At 28.1% G+C, this 15,380-nt stretch overlaps 1 long non-coding RNA gene across 2 annotated transcripts; it reads left to right on the plus strand.

Annotated features, from left to right (window-relative positions):
* Positions 1-2,470: 2,470 nt before the first annotated feature.
* LOC140892772 (uncharacterized) lies at positions 2,471-4,635 on the plus strand. Of its 2 annotated transcripts, XR_012152906.1 has the most exons (5): positions 2,471-2,620; positions 2,778-2,989; positions 3,764-3,955; positions 4,026-4,091; positions 4,185-4,635. It is a non-coding gene; the product is annotated as an uncharacterized lncRNA (long non-coding RNA). The 2 variants fall into 2 exon arrangements; XR_012152905.1 differs by having other exon boundaries at positions 2,471-2,989.
* The last annotated feature ends 10,745 nt before the right edge of the window (positions 4,636-15,380 follow it).

A 15,380-nucleotide genomic window follows, 5' to 3' on the forward strand; every position in this document is an offset into this window, starting at 1 on the left:
TGACAATATCATCAAGATTTCTAACAGTTTCCGCTGCAGACTCTTCTACAACTTCCTTTCCTTTTCTACCTCTTCCTCCCGGTGCCATTCTACAAGACACAAGGATTTAAACATAGGCAGAAATATCTTAACAAACAGAAAACTATGATAGAAACTCAGAGTTCTAATAGAATTCATAAACTAAGTTCTAAAGCCAAGAACTACTGGTTCTAACAAATACGTTCAAAAATAAACACCACAAGTAAGTCACGTAAGAACAAGTAGTCACACACATACGCAACCATTTTGTTAGTGTCTAAACTCGAGTGTCCTAGACTCTAGTTCGAGCATATCCCAGTATATGCTCTGATACCAAAATGAAAGGGCTCGTGTCCTGATTTAATATTTAATGATCAAACAACCAGGATTAAGTAATGTAAACAGCGAAAACGAGTTAAAAATTTGCGTTTGGGCCTACAGAAATTTCGGCATGACCTATTCGTAAATAGGACATCCCAAAAACCTGTACAACACAACCAGCAATATATACTCGAAAATAGAGTCACAACTCCAATTTACAAACCTATAGCCGCACTGGCCAGGACTAAACACATGCAGAGCCGGCAAGGCTCGATCACACAAATAACAATTCAGAACAAAGTCCAAAACTATTTATACAGATACACAGGGCATCACCCCGGCAAATATAAAACTCGCTAAACTGATATATATACATATATCTGGGAACTCGACTCCACGCTCGTCTCACTGGGTACCACTAGATGACGCTCCACCAGATGCGTCAAATCCCCCTGGATAACCTGCTATGGAATCACAAACAACCACAGCATAAAAAGAAAACAGGGGTCGGACCCCAGTACGACGAACTATAAAAATTACGACAAATATAACTGACATGAATAAAATCAAGTACAATGCAATGAAATGCAATGTAATGCGTGACAGATATCAATGAAATAAGGGATACCAAAAGGAGTCCAAATAATCGTATCACAATAAACTCAGTGGCCACCCGTGCCAGGAACGCAGCAGACCTCGAATCATCACTGCTAATCCATACACGTAGCATCGGAGGGTGACAGGAGCGACCCGTCCAGCCTCATGCTATCATCAGGAGTGTCGTACGTAGCATCAGAGGGCGACAGGAGCTACCTGTCCGTGCCTCATGCTATCTCAGGAGTGAACTAAAACAATGTCACTCGCTCCATGATGACTCAATACATCTCAAGAGATCAATATCAATAGCAATCAAAGGAGTCAAGGCTCAACGTGCTATGAAAAATTATAAATGAGTGAATGCAATCCGATAATCCATATAAGCACATAAAGCACGTTATCACTCATTACAAAATACTTAATATCATTACATGCCATTATAGGCGTCGTAATATAAACAGCTCATACGTACCTCAACCGACACTTAATTACCACAGAAATATCTCAAGTATTTCTCGGATATTCCAATCCCAAATTTTCAGAATCTGTAATTCCAGAAAAATTGCTCATAAATCCTAAAATTCATATTTAATATTAAAACATCATATCAATGACCAAATATCGAATATACGACTCTAAAAGTCAAAATACCCCAAGTAGAACAATCTGAATTTTCCGAAAATTCCTACAAATTTCGAAAATTCGCATTTATATTTTCTAGAGCATCTAAACACTCTATTAATGAATAATCAACACTTAAATTCGAAAATCCCCAATATAAAAAATCTGGAAATTCGAAATAAATCCCAAATAAATTCTGAAAAATATCGAATACCTTCAATCGACTTCGATATAATACCTAAATCAAATATCAATTATCGGATGTCAATTGAATCGAAATACCCAAAATTCGAAACCCTAAATTCAAAATTATACCTCAAAGCTTGGAATTAAAGGGTTAAACAACTAACACAACCTACCCCTAAACTCCGGCGACGATCGGCGGTGGCAAACGGCGGCGAACGGCGGCGGCTGGACGGCGGCCGTTGACGTCGGGTTTTTTAAAACAGTGACGAAACCTTACGAACTTGGTATCAAAATAAAGCTCTCGTCGCGAGGATTCCGGAACTATATTTATTTTCGAAAATCGATAACCGACGGAAAAGTTACGGCGATTTGAAGAAATGAAGAAATTTGAAAAACAAAGAAACAGAAGAAACGATACGGAGGAAGAGAGAGACGGTGGAGAGAGAGAGTTTTTTATATATATATTATATATTATATATTTATATATAGATATGTATTAGTTTAATGTGTGTTTTATTTTATTCATTCGGGGTTCAAACTTGATCCGGTTTGAGTTATTTCAACTCTTGTGTGCTCTATAAATAACATATTCATTTTAATATCGTCTATAAATCGATATTTATAAATACATATTTTTAACACACAAATTAATTAATATATTAATATCGGGTCCTTACACACCGTGTGACGGATCTTGACCCAGATCCATCATATACATTATGACCCGGCAAACTGTAATCCAACTTCTCAAATTAATCGAACCCAAACTCTTTCTCTGCTTACAAAATTGAAACGAGAAACTCCGATCCGTTGCCTTGCGTTTGATTTAACAGAAAATTTCCCAGCCCATCTCGAATCAAAGAAGCTTCAACCTCTGGTAATTCAACCACCCATTTTAAATTGTTTTGCAAGATTGGTAAAGGTTTTTAGGATTAGTCGATTGATGATTTAATTTTTGTTACGGTGATTTCATGCCCGTGGATTTTTCGCCGCCGCTACTCTCATCGTTCTTCCTCTCCATCGGAATCGTGAAGAACTGTTGAGCTCTGCTATATACTTTTTTTCTTGAATTTTGCGATTTCCGAACTCAGCTTGTGTTGAAAAGTTGAGTACAAGCCCGAGATAGTGATTGGCGAGAGGCATTTGGTTCACGATTGTGATGTGAGTCGAGCCATGGGCTATTTTGTGGAGCCTCCGATCGTGTTGGCTTTGTTTGGAAAGAAGCCTCTCACTATTAAACTCCATGGTATACTTACGTTTTTAACCCTATTTGTTCCTATGAAAATTAGTTGTTATCATTCGATTGTTCTCTTAGAAATATAACTGAAATAATGAAGTGCAGATGGCCAAAGTACCAGTTTATGATTGATACATTCGGATAATAGTGTTGATCAATATAAAAAATAGCTCCTTTTTTATTCAAAGCTGCTGTGTCTCTTTTTGTGGCACCTTAATATGGTTCAAGAAAGATTATGACTGAAAATTTTACCTTTCATAGACTCAAAATTAGGTACAATTAGAATTAGAATTGGTGTAGATTAAAATATATGTCTGTTCAATTATTATCAAGTATTCAAATTGTACTGATCAAGTGCCTTGAGCACGTGTTTATTTGTCTAAATGGTCGATGGATGTTTTGGGTCTCTCAAATCTCATGTTTGTGGCTGTGAGTCTGTGACTGCCATAACTTACACGATTAAGCTATGAAACTCTTATAGTTATTTATTCATTGGTCTGCCAAACTTAGATGTCATTTGACTAAAAGTTTTGGGATATATCTGCAAAGGTAATGTGCATTTGATGGTAAAGAAAAGAATTTTCTGGACATCAATCTTAAGTGCAACCATTTATATGACTGTTAGCTTTATGTGATAGGAAGGAAGCCAAGAGTCTGTTGCAACTATGATAAGAATGGCTTTAGGAATGCTCCTCGCCCATATTACTATGGGGCACTTATTTGCCATTTGGTTTTGTTTTCTTTCTCTTACCGTCTTTCTAAGAAATCTGGAACTGCCCGCAGAAGCCGTGTAGCTGAAGTGCATAACTTATCCGAGAGGGTTCAAATTCTTGGATTTCTCATGTACTTTCATTTGGATGCTTCCTACCCATTTTTGTAAAAGAGATTTTCATCGTGTTCGACGTGCAGAGACGGAGGGACAGGATCAACTAGAAGATGAGAGCCTTACAGGAGCTGATCACTCACTCTCACAAGGTAAAAATGCCAAGAATACATGATAACGAGCTATATTTATTCGTGTTTTTAATTTGAATTTCTTGTACAGTCGGATAAAGCATCCATGTTAGATGAGGTGATTGAGTACATGAAGTACCTTCAGTCACAAATTCAGGTACAGTTTACTTCCATAAATCGATTGGCTGAAGTCGTACTCTATGCCACTAAGATTATGTATGTGTTGTCTTTCATCGCATGTTTTCATCAGTTTATGTGGATGGGAAGTCAAATGGCACAAATGGTACTACCAGGCATTCAAAACTACATGTTTTGGGCAGGAATGGGAATCAGCCCGACTACGACGATTCCTCAAATTCATTATCTCATGTGTTTCCCAAGGCTGACACAAATCTACCAAGCCATGGCAGTGATCCATGTTGGGATAACGAATACTGGGAAAACATGAAAGATTTATTGCAGTGATCCATGTTGGGATATTCCCACCATGTATCAAATGTAATGTCCAAGTTGAATATTTTATATTTTTCGCATTGATATTATGATTATCATTAGACCTTTGAGTTTAAGATTCTATCATTTAAGATATTAGATACAAGTTCTATGATGTTTATAGGGAAATATATAATTTGCGAAAATACATTTTTGATAGACTTTCCTTGTAAAAGTGATAAGACATTACCCCTTGTTACATGGAATGATATTTTTAACGATCTTGGAAGCTCTTGGTTTTAGTTTAATAGAAGTCATTATGTAACACCTAGAATTTCTAAAACGTAAATCCGCATGCATAATTAGGAGAAATTAATTTTAAAAATAAGGGTTAAATGAATTTATGTGTTATTTTGTGATTTATATGCATGATTTAATTTATTTTAGCATTTAACCCAAAAATTAGTGGTTTTCATGATTTATGGAAATTAATTGTTTTGATCGCGTAGACGGGACCGTGGACGGACGAGATACCAAATTTTGAGCCAAAAATATTTTATGAGTTTTATGAGCCTTAAAATAATATTTTTAGATATGTTGTCAAGAAAATTTTAGTATTTAATTATATATTTATTTAAGAATTGAATTTTGGTCAAAATAAGTCATTTTAATGACTTTTATTAATATTTAAAAATTTCCTAATTTTATATTTCGGGATTTAGCTTTTTTCCAGTAGATTATTATTATTTATTAAAGGTTTTAAATATTTAGTTAGATATGATTTTATTTCTAAATTATTAATATCCTATTTTAATTCTAATTATCAAAATTTTAAAAAGAAAACCTAAACCTACCCTACCACAAATTCTTTTAGCCGACAACTCCCTCTTCTTCCACCCTCCTTCACGCCTCCATCTTCATTTTCAGCAGAAAACAAGCCACCATAGCCGATCAACTTTTATTTTTGGATTTATTTGGTCGTTCGTCGTCCCGGAGCCTCGTATACGCGTCTTTCTTCGTCAAATAAATAAAAGGCATGTTTAATACTTTCTTTTCTCACCATATAAGCTATTATTCATGAATGATATTCTTGTTTCAGAGTTTATTAGTTATGGTTCGATTTTCTTGCATGATGAGTTCGAATTTATGAAGGTTATTGCACGAATTCATAGTCTGTACACGTTTTCTCCTTCTTTGCACGCATGATGCTCACGTTTTTTTTTTATCTGGAACCGGCTAGGACTGTTGGTCATGGTTAGTGGGTCTATTATGGTCCTTAGGATCGAACCAAGGCGAGGCTAGAGTTTGGGAAAGAGCAAGTCGATCAAAAAAAAAAAAAAAACAAGCTATGGGTCTGTGCGAATCGGCAGATTTCGGGTTTACCGAAACGAGGTTCGCTAGGGTGGTGTAGGGATCGGTTTCAAGCGAGGCATGGTTCGTTGGAATCGCACGGACGTGGGCTACGTTTGGGCGATGGTTCTCCGACCGGTCGGTGGCCGGAGCTGGCCGGAGCAGGCCATAATGGCCTGCTGCTCATGGCCGAGAAAAGGAATAGGGGCTGTACGTACGAGATGGGCTTGAGGATTGGATTATGGGTTTTCTGACGGGCCGGGCTTGGGTCTTGGGTCCGGGTCGAGTCTAAGATGATGTGGGTTATTTATTTGGGTTCGGGTCCGGGTTAAGTGAGTCGGGCTCGGGAATTTTAATTTTAAGAATTTAATAGTTTAGGTGTATTTTGGGCTTTAAAAATTAGTTAGAAAATTATTTGGACCCCCAAATAATTTTATTTGGACCTTAAATAATTTATTTAAGTTAGCCTAATAATTTTTATGGGCTTGGGAGCCCATGAGAATTATTGGGCCAGTCAGTGGATTTTTGGGCCAGTCTAGAGTTTTATTGAATTTAATTAAGTTAGTGGGCTTAATATTTTTATTTAGGCCCAGTTAAGTTTAATTAAGTTATTTGGGCTAAAAATATAATTATTGGGCTTTATTTAAGTTTAATGGGCCTAGATGAGTGACCAGCAGTCTGGACTAACCCATGAAAAATAAATGAGTCCGAAATATATATTTAATTATTTTATGCATAAAGTTTATATTTTAAGTATAAGTATATTTATTATGAAAATAAATTAAATATATATTACGAACATATTTTCAGTGCATGCATTCATGAAATTTCTTATGTATATAATTATGTAAATGATGAGCAATAAAATATTTTGATGGAAATTGAAGTATGTGTGACATAGGGGTGGTTTTCCACCATATGATTCGGTAGTTTTACTACCATAGGGGTGGTTATCCACCATATGATTCGGTAGTTTACTACCATAGGAGGTGATTTATCACCACCATCGTATGTTGGTTTATGAGACTGATCAGTCGACACATGAGCGTCACACTTATGGATATGACCATTTTCAGGTTTCAAATGCATTGCTCAATTATGTTATATATGATAAAGAAATAATATGTTTATGATTATGGTTATCATTCAGTTTATAATTCAGCAGTTTTATTAGGTGATGAAAATATTTTCATGCATGCTCATGTACATGTATATGTATTAGTAATTATGTGATGCATTATTTTTAACCTTGTTATAAAGGATTAGACATGTTGAGCCCCTAGGCTCACTACGCTTATATGGTGCAGGTGATACAGATGACTTTTATGTAGCTCCTACCGGTGGTGAGGACGTATGAGTTCACGGAGCAGTGGACCCCGTGACCGTCGCAGATTTTAGTTGATGTTTAAGAAACATTTATTTTATTATGCTGAGTTTTTAAACAAGTTCTTCTTTTTATCATTTTAATTATGGGGATGTTGAATTATCAAACTTAGTATTTTTATTTCTTGCATAAGGATATTTTCAGCAATTAATTTAGTTATTTTTATGTAGTAAAATTATTTCTTTTATGTTTATACATATATGTATGGGCGTATATGTATAATATTATTTATAGATTATTTTAAAAAAAAAATTCCGCATTTATTAGTAGTAGGTGTTTCACATTAAGTCGTCAATGTATTCTCAATTTTTTGCAAAGTAATTTTTTGATATAAAAAGTAATACTTATGCAATGAAAACTAATATTTTTCACATAAAAAATAATATTTTCACATAAAAAATAATATTTTTCACAGGAAAAATAAGATATTTTATGTCAAATTATCATAATTTAAAAGTAATATTGTATCATAAAGATTAATATTTTTGATTTAAAAAATAATATTTTTATGTCAAATTAACATACGAGGGAAATAATATTTTTAACAAAAAAAAAGTAATACGTTTGAGAAAAATAATAATAATTTTAACATAAAAAATATTAATGTCCTAGTGTTATTTCAGTTATACTATAGTGTTATTGTAATGTAAATTTAGTTATACTATAGTTAATCCAAGTGTAATTTTAGTTATACTATAATGTAATGCTAGTGTTATTTTAGTTATACTATAGTGTTATTGTAGTTTAAATTTAGTTATACTATAGTTTAAATCTAGTGTAATTTTAGTTATACTACAGTGTAATGCTAGTGTTATTTTAGTTATACTATAGTGTTATTGTAGTGTAAATTTTGTTATACTATAGTGTAAATCTAGTGTAATTTTAGTTATACAATAGTATAATGCTAGTGTTATTTTAGTTATATACTATAGTGTAATCCTCGTGTAATTTTAGTTTTATTATATTGTAATTTTAGTGTTATTTTAGTTATACTATAGTGTTATTGTAGTGTAATGCTAGAGTTATTTTAGTTATACTATAGTGTTATTGTAGTGTAAATTTAGTTATACTATAGTGTAAACCTAGTGTAATTTTAGTTATACTATAGTGTAATGATAGTGTTATTTTAGTTATACTATAGTGTTATTGTAGTGTAAATTTAGTTATACTATAGTGTAATCCTAGTGTAATTTTAGTTATACTATATTGTAATTCTAGTGTTATTTTAGTTATACTATAGTGTAAATCTAGTGTAATTTTAGTTATACTATAGTGTAATTCTAGTGTTATTTTAGTTATACTATAGTGTTATTGTAGTGTAAATTTTGTTATACTATATTGTAAATCTAGTGTAATTTTATTTATACTATAGTGTAATGCTAGTTTTATTTTAGTTATATACTATAGTGTAATCCTAGTGTAATTTTAGTTATACTATAGTGTAATGCTAGTGTTATTTTAGTTATACTATAGTGTTATTGTAGTGTAAATTTAGTTATACTATAGTGTAATCCTAGTGTAATTTTAGTTATACTATAGTGTAATTCTAGTGTTATTTTAGTTATACTATAGTATAAATTTAGTGTAATTTTCGTTATACTATAGTGTAATGCTAGTGTTATTTTAGTTATACTATAGTGTTATTGTAGTGTAAATTTTGTTATACTATATTGTAAATCTAGTGTAATTTTAGTTATACTATAGTGTAATGCTAGTGTTATTTTAGTTATATACTATAGTGTAATCCTAATATAATTTTAGTTTTATTATAGTGTAATTCTAGTGTTATTTTAGTTATATTATAGTGTTATTGTAATGTAAATTTAGTTATACTATAATGTAATCCTAGTGTAATTTTAGTTATACTATAGTCTAATGCTAGTGTTATTTTAGTTATACTATAGTGTAATGCTAGTTTTATTTTAGTTATACTATAGTGTTATTGTAGTGTAAATTTAGTTATACTATAGTGTAAACCTAGTGTAATTTTAATTAAAATAAAGTGTAATGCTAGTGTTATTTTAGTTATACTATAGTGTTATTGTAGTGCAAATTTAGTTATACTATAGTGTAAACCTAGTGTAATTTTAGTTATACTACAGTGTAATGCTAGTGTTATTTTAGTTATACTATAGTGTTATTGTAGTGTAAATTTAGTTATACTATAGTGTAATCCTAATGTAATTTTATTTATACTATAGTGTAATTCTAGTGTTATTTTTGTTATATTATAGTGTTATTGTAGTGTAAATTTAGTTATACTATAGTGTAAACCTAGTGTAATTTTAGTTATACTATAGTTAATCCAAGTGTAATTTTAGTTATATTATAATGTAATGCTAGTGTTATTTTAGTTATACTATAGTGTTATTGTAGTGTAAATTTAGTTATACTATAGTGTAAATCTAGTGTAATTTTAGTTATACTACAGTGTAATGCTAGTGTTATTTTAGTTATACTATAGTGTTATTGTAGTGTAAATTTTGTTATACTATAGTGTAAATCTAGTGTAATTTTAGTTATACTATAGTGTAATGCTAGTGTTATTTTAGTTATATACTATAGTGTAATCCTAGTGTAATTTTAGTTTTATTATATTGTAATTCTAGTGTTATTTTAGTTATACTATAGTGTTATTGTAGTGTAAATTTAGTTATATTATTGTCTAATGTTAGTGTTATTTTGGTTATACTATAGTCTAATTCTAGTGTTATTTTAGTTATACTATAGTCTAATGCTAGTGTTATTTTAGTTATACTATAGTGTTATTGTAGTGTAAATTTAGTTATACTATAGTGTAAACCTAGTGTAATTTTAGTTATACTATAGTGTAAACCTAGTGTTATTTTAGTTATACTATAGTGTTATTGTAGTGTAAATTTAGTTATACTATAGTGTAATCCTAGTGTAATTTTAGTTATACTATATTATAATTCTAGTGTTATTTTAGTTATATTATAGTGTAAATCTAGTGTAATTTTAGTTATACTATAGTGTAATTCTAGTGTTATTTTAGTTATGCTATAGTGTTATTGTAGTGTAAATTTTGTTATACTATACTGTAAATCTAGTGTAATTTTAGTTATACTATAGTGTAATGCTAGTTTTATTTTAGTTATATACTATAGTGTAATCCTAGTGTAATTTTAGTTTTATTATAGTGTAATTCTAGTGTTATTTTAGTTATACTATAGTGTTATTTTAGTGTAAATTTAATTATACTATAGTTTAATCCTAGTGTTATTTTAGTTATACCATAGTGTAATGCTAGTGTTATTTTAGTTATACTATAGTGTTATTGTAGTGTAAATTTAGTTATACTATAGTGTAAACCTAGTGTAATTTTAGTTATACTATAGTGTAATGATAGTGTTTTTTTAGTTATATTATAGTGTTATTGTAGTGTAAATTTAGTTATACTATAGTGTAATCCTAGTGTAATTTTAGTTATACTATAGTTAATTCTAGTGTTATTTTAGTTATACTATAGTGTTATTGTAGTGTAAATTTAGTTATACTATAGTGTAATGCTAGTGTTATTTTAGTTATACTATATTATAATTCTAGTGTTATTTTAGTTATACTATAGTGTAAATCTAGTGTAATTTTAGTTATACTATAGTGTAATTTAGTGTTATTTTAGTTATACTATAGTGTTATTGTAGTGTAAATTTAGTTATAATATAGTTTAATCCTAGTGTTATTTTAGTTATACTATAGTGTTATTGTAGTGTAAATTTAGTTATACTATAGTGTAAACCTAGTGTAATTTTAGTTATACTATAGTGTAATGATAGTGTTTTTTTAGTTATATTATAGTGTTATTGTAGTGTAAATTTAATTATACTATAGTGTAATCCTATTGTAATTTTAGTTATACTATAGTGTAATTCTAGTGTTATTTTAGTTATACTATAGTGTTATTGTAGTGTAAATTTAGTTATAGTATAGTGTAATGCTAGTGTTATTTTAGTTATACTATTTTGTAATCCTAGTGTAATTTTAGTTATAATATAGTGTAATTCTAATGTTATTTTAGTTATACTATAGTGTTATTGTAGTGTAAATTTAGTTACACTATAGTGTAAACCTAGTGTAATTTTAGTTATACTATAGTTAATTCTAGTGTTATTTTAGTTATACTATAGTGTTATTGTAGTGTAAATTTAGTTATACTATAGTGTAATGCTAGTGTTATTTTAGTTATACTATATTGTAATTCTAGTGTTATTTTAGTTATACTATAGCGTAATCCTAATGTAATTTTAGTTTTATTATAGTGTAATTCTAGTGTTATTTTAGTTATACTATAGTGTAATTGTAATGTAAATTTAGGTATACTATAATGTAATTCTAGTGTAATTTTAGTTATACTATAGTCTAATGCTAGTGTTATTTTAGTTATACTATAGTGTAATGCTAGTGTTATTTTAGTTATACTATAGTATTATTGTAATGTAAATTTAGTTATACTATAGTGTAAACCTGGTGTAATTTTAGTTAAAATAAAGTGTAATGCTAGTGTTATTTTAGTTATACTATAGTGTTATTGTAGTGTAAATTTAGTTATACTATAGTGTAAACCTAGTGTAATTTTAGTTATACTACAGTGTAATGCTAGTGTTATTTTAGTTATACTATAGTGTTATTGTAGTGTAAATTTAGTTATACTATAGTGTAATCCTAATTTATTTTATTTATACTATAGTGTAATTCTAGTGTTATTTTTGTTATACTATAGTGTTATTGTAGTGTAAATTTAGTTATACTATAGTGTAAACCTAGTGTAATTTTAGTTATACTATAGTTAATCCAAATGTAATTTTAGTTATACTATAATGTAATGCTAGTGTTATTTTAGTTATACTATAGTGTTATTGTAGTGTAAATTTAGTTATACTATAGTTTAAATCTAGTGTAATTTAAGTTATACTACAGTGTAATGCTAGTGTTATTTTAGTTATACTATAGTGTTATTGTAGTATAAATTTTGTTATACTATAGTGTAAATCTAGTGTAATTTAAGTTATACTATAGTGTAATGCTAGTGTTATTTTAGTTATATACTATACTGTAATCCTAGTGTAATTTTAGTTTTATTATATTGTAATTCTAGTGTTATTTTAGTTATATTGTAGTGTTATTGTAGTGTAAATTTAGTTATATTATAGTCTAATGCTAGTGTTATTTTGGTTATACTATAGTCTAATTCTAGTGTTATTTTAGTTATACTATAGTGTTATTGTAGTGTAAATTTAGTTATACTATAGTGTAAACCTAGTGTAATTTTAGTTATACTATAGTGTAATGCTAGTGTTATTTTAGTTATACTATATTGTTATTGTAGTGTAAATTTAGTTATACTATAGTGTAATCCTAGTGTAATTTTAGTTATACTATAGTGTAATTCTAGTGTTATTTTAGTTATACTATAGTGTTATTGTAGTGTAAATTTAGTTATACTATAGTGTAATGCTAGTGTTATTTTAGTTATACTATAGTGTAATTCTAGTGTTATTTTAGTTATACTATAGTGTTATTGTAGTGTAAATTTAGTTGCACTATAATCTAAACCTAGTGTAATTTTAGTTATACTATAGTGTTATTTCAGTTATACTATAGTGTTATTGTAGTGTAAATTTAGTTATACTATAGTTAATCCAAGGGTAATTTTAGTTATACTATAATATAACTAAAATAACACTAGGATTAAACTATAGTATAACTAAATTTACACTACAATAACACTATAGTATAACTAAAATAACACTAGAATTACACTATAATAAAACTAAAATTAAATTGGATTACAATATAGTATATAACTAAAATAAAACTAGCATTACACTATAGTATAACTAAAATTACACTAGATTTACAGTATAGTATAACAAAATTTACACTACAATAACACTATAGCATAACTAAAATAACACTAGAATTACACTATAGTATAACTAAAATTACACTAGATTTACACTATAATATAACTAAAATAACACTCGAATTATAATATAGTATAACTAAAATTACACTAGGATTACACTATAGTATAACTAAATTTACACTACAATAACACTATAGTATAACTAAAATAACACTAGGTTTACACTATAGTATAACTAAAATTACACTAGGTTTACACTATAGTATAACTAAATTTACACTACAATAACACTATAGTATAACTAAAATAACACTAGCATTAGACTATAGTATAACTAAAATAACACTAGAATTAGACTATAGTATAACCAAAATAACACTAACATTAGACAATAATATAACTAAATTTACACTACAATAACACTATAGTATAACTAAAATAACACTAGAATTACAATATAATAAAACTAAAATTACACTAGGATTACACTATAGTATATAACTAAAATAACACTAGCATTACACTATAGTATAACTAAAATTACACTAGATTTAACCTATAGTATAACAAAATTTACACTACAATAACACTATAGTATAACTAAAATAACACTAGCATTACACTGTAGTATAATTAAAATTACACTAGATTTACACTATAGTATAACTAAATTTACACTACAATAACACTACAGTATAACTAAAAGAACACTAGCATTACATTATAGTATAACTAAAATTACACTTGAATTAACTATAGTATAACTAAAATTACACTAGGTTTACACTATAGTATAACTAAAATTACACTAGGAATACACTATAGTATAACTAAAATTACACTATAGTATAACTAAATTTACACTACAATAACACTATTGTATAACTAAAATAACACTAGCATTACATTATAGTATAACTAAAATTACCCTTGGATTAACTATAGTATAACTAAATTTACACTACAATAACACTATAGTATAACTGAAATAACACTATAGTATAACTAAAATTACACTAGGTTTAGACTATAGTGCAACTAAATTTACACAACAATAACACTATAGTATAACTAAAATAACACTAGAATTACACTATAATTTAACTAAATTACACTAGAATTACACTATATTATAACTAAAATAACACTAGCATTACACTATAGTATAACTAAATTTACACTACAATAACACTATAGTATAACTAAAATAACACTAGAATTACACTATAGTATAACGAAAATTACACTAGGATTACACTATAGTATAACTAAATTTACACTACAATAACACTATAGTATAACTAAAATAACACTAGCATTACACTATAGTATAACTAAAATTACACTAGGTTTACATTATAGTATAACTAAATTTACACTACAATAACACTATAGTATAACTAAAATAACACTAGAATTACACTATAGTATATAACTAAAATTACACTAGGTTTACACTATAGTGTAACTAAATTTACACTTTAATAACACTATAGTATAACTAAAATAACACTAGAATTACACTATAGTATAACTAAACTTACATTAGGATTACACTATAGTATAACTAAATTTACACTACAATAAAACTATAGTATAACTAAAATAACACTAGCATTACACTATAGTATAACTAAAATTACACAAGGTTTACACTATAGTATAACTAAATTTACACTACAATACACTATAGTATAATTAAAATAACACTAGCATTACACTATATTTTAACTAAAATTACACTAGGTTTACACTATAGTATAACTAAAATTACACTATAATAACACTATAGTATAACTAAAATAACACTAGCATTACACTATATTATAACTAATATAACACTAGCATTAGACTATAGTATAACTAAAATCACACTAGGATTACATTATAGTATAACTAAATTTACACTACAATAACACTATAGTATAACTAAAATAACACTAGAATTACACTATAATAAAACTAAAATTACATTAGGATTACACTATAGTATATAACTAAAATAACACTAGCATTACACTATAGTATAACTAAAATTACACTAGATTTACAATATAGTATAACAAAATTTACACTACAATAACACTATAGTATAACTAAAATAACACTAGCATTACACTATAGTATAACTAAAATTACACTAGATTTATACTATAGTATAACTAAAATAACACTAGAATTACACTATAGTATAACTAAAATTACACTAGGATTACACTATAGTATAACTAAATTTACACTACAATAACACTATAGTATAACTAAAATAACAATAGCATTACACTCTAGTATAACTAAAATAACACTAGCATTACACTATAGTATAACTAAAATTACACTAGGTTTACACTATAGTATAACTAAATTTACACTACAATAACACTATAGTATAA

This window comes from Henckelia pumila, chromosome 3 (genome assembly GCF_033568475.1).
Source record: "Henckelia pumila isolate YLH828 chromosome 3, ASM3356847v2, whole genome shotgun sequence".
Lineage (NCBI taxonomy): Eukaryota > Viridiplantae > Streptophyta > Magnoliopsida > Lamiales > Gesneriaceae > Henckelia > Henckelia pumila.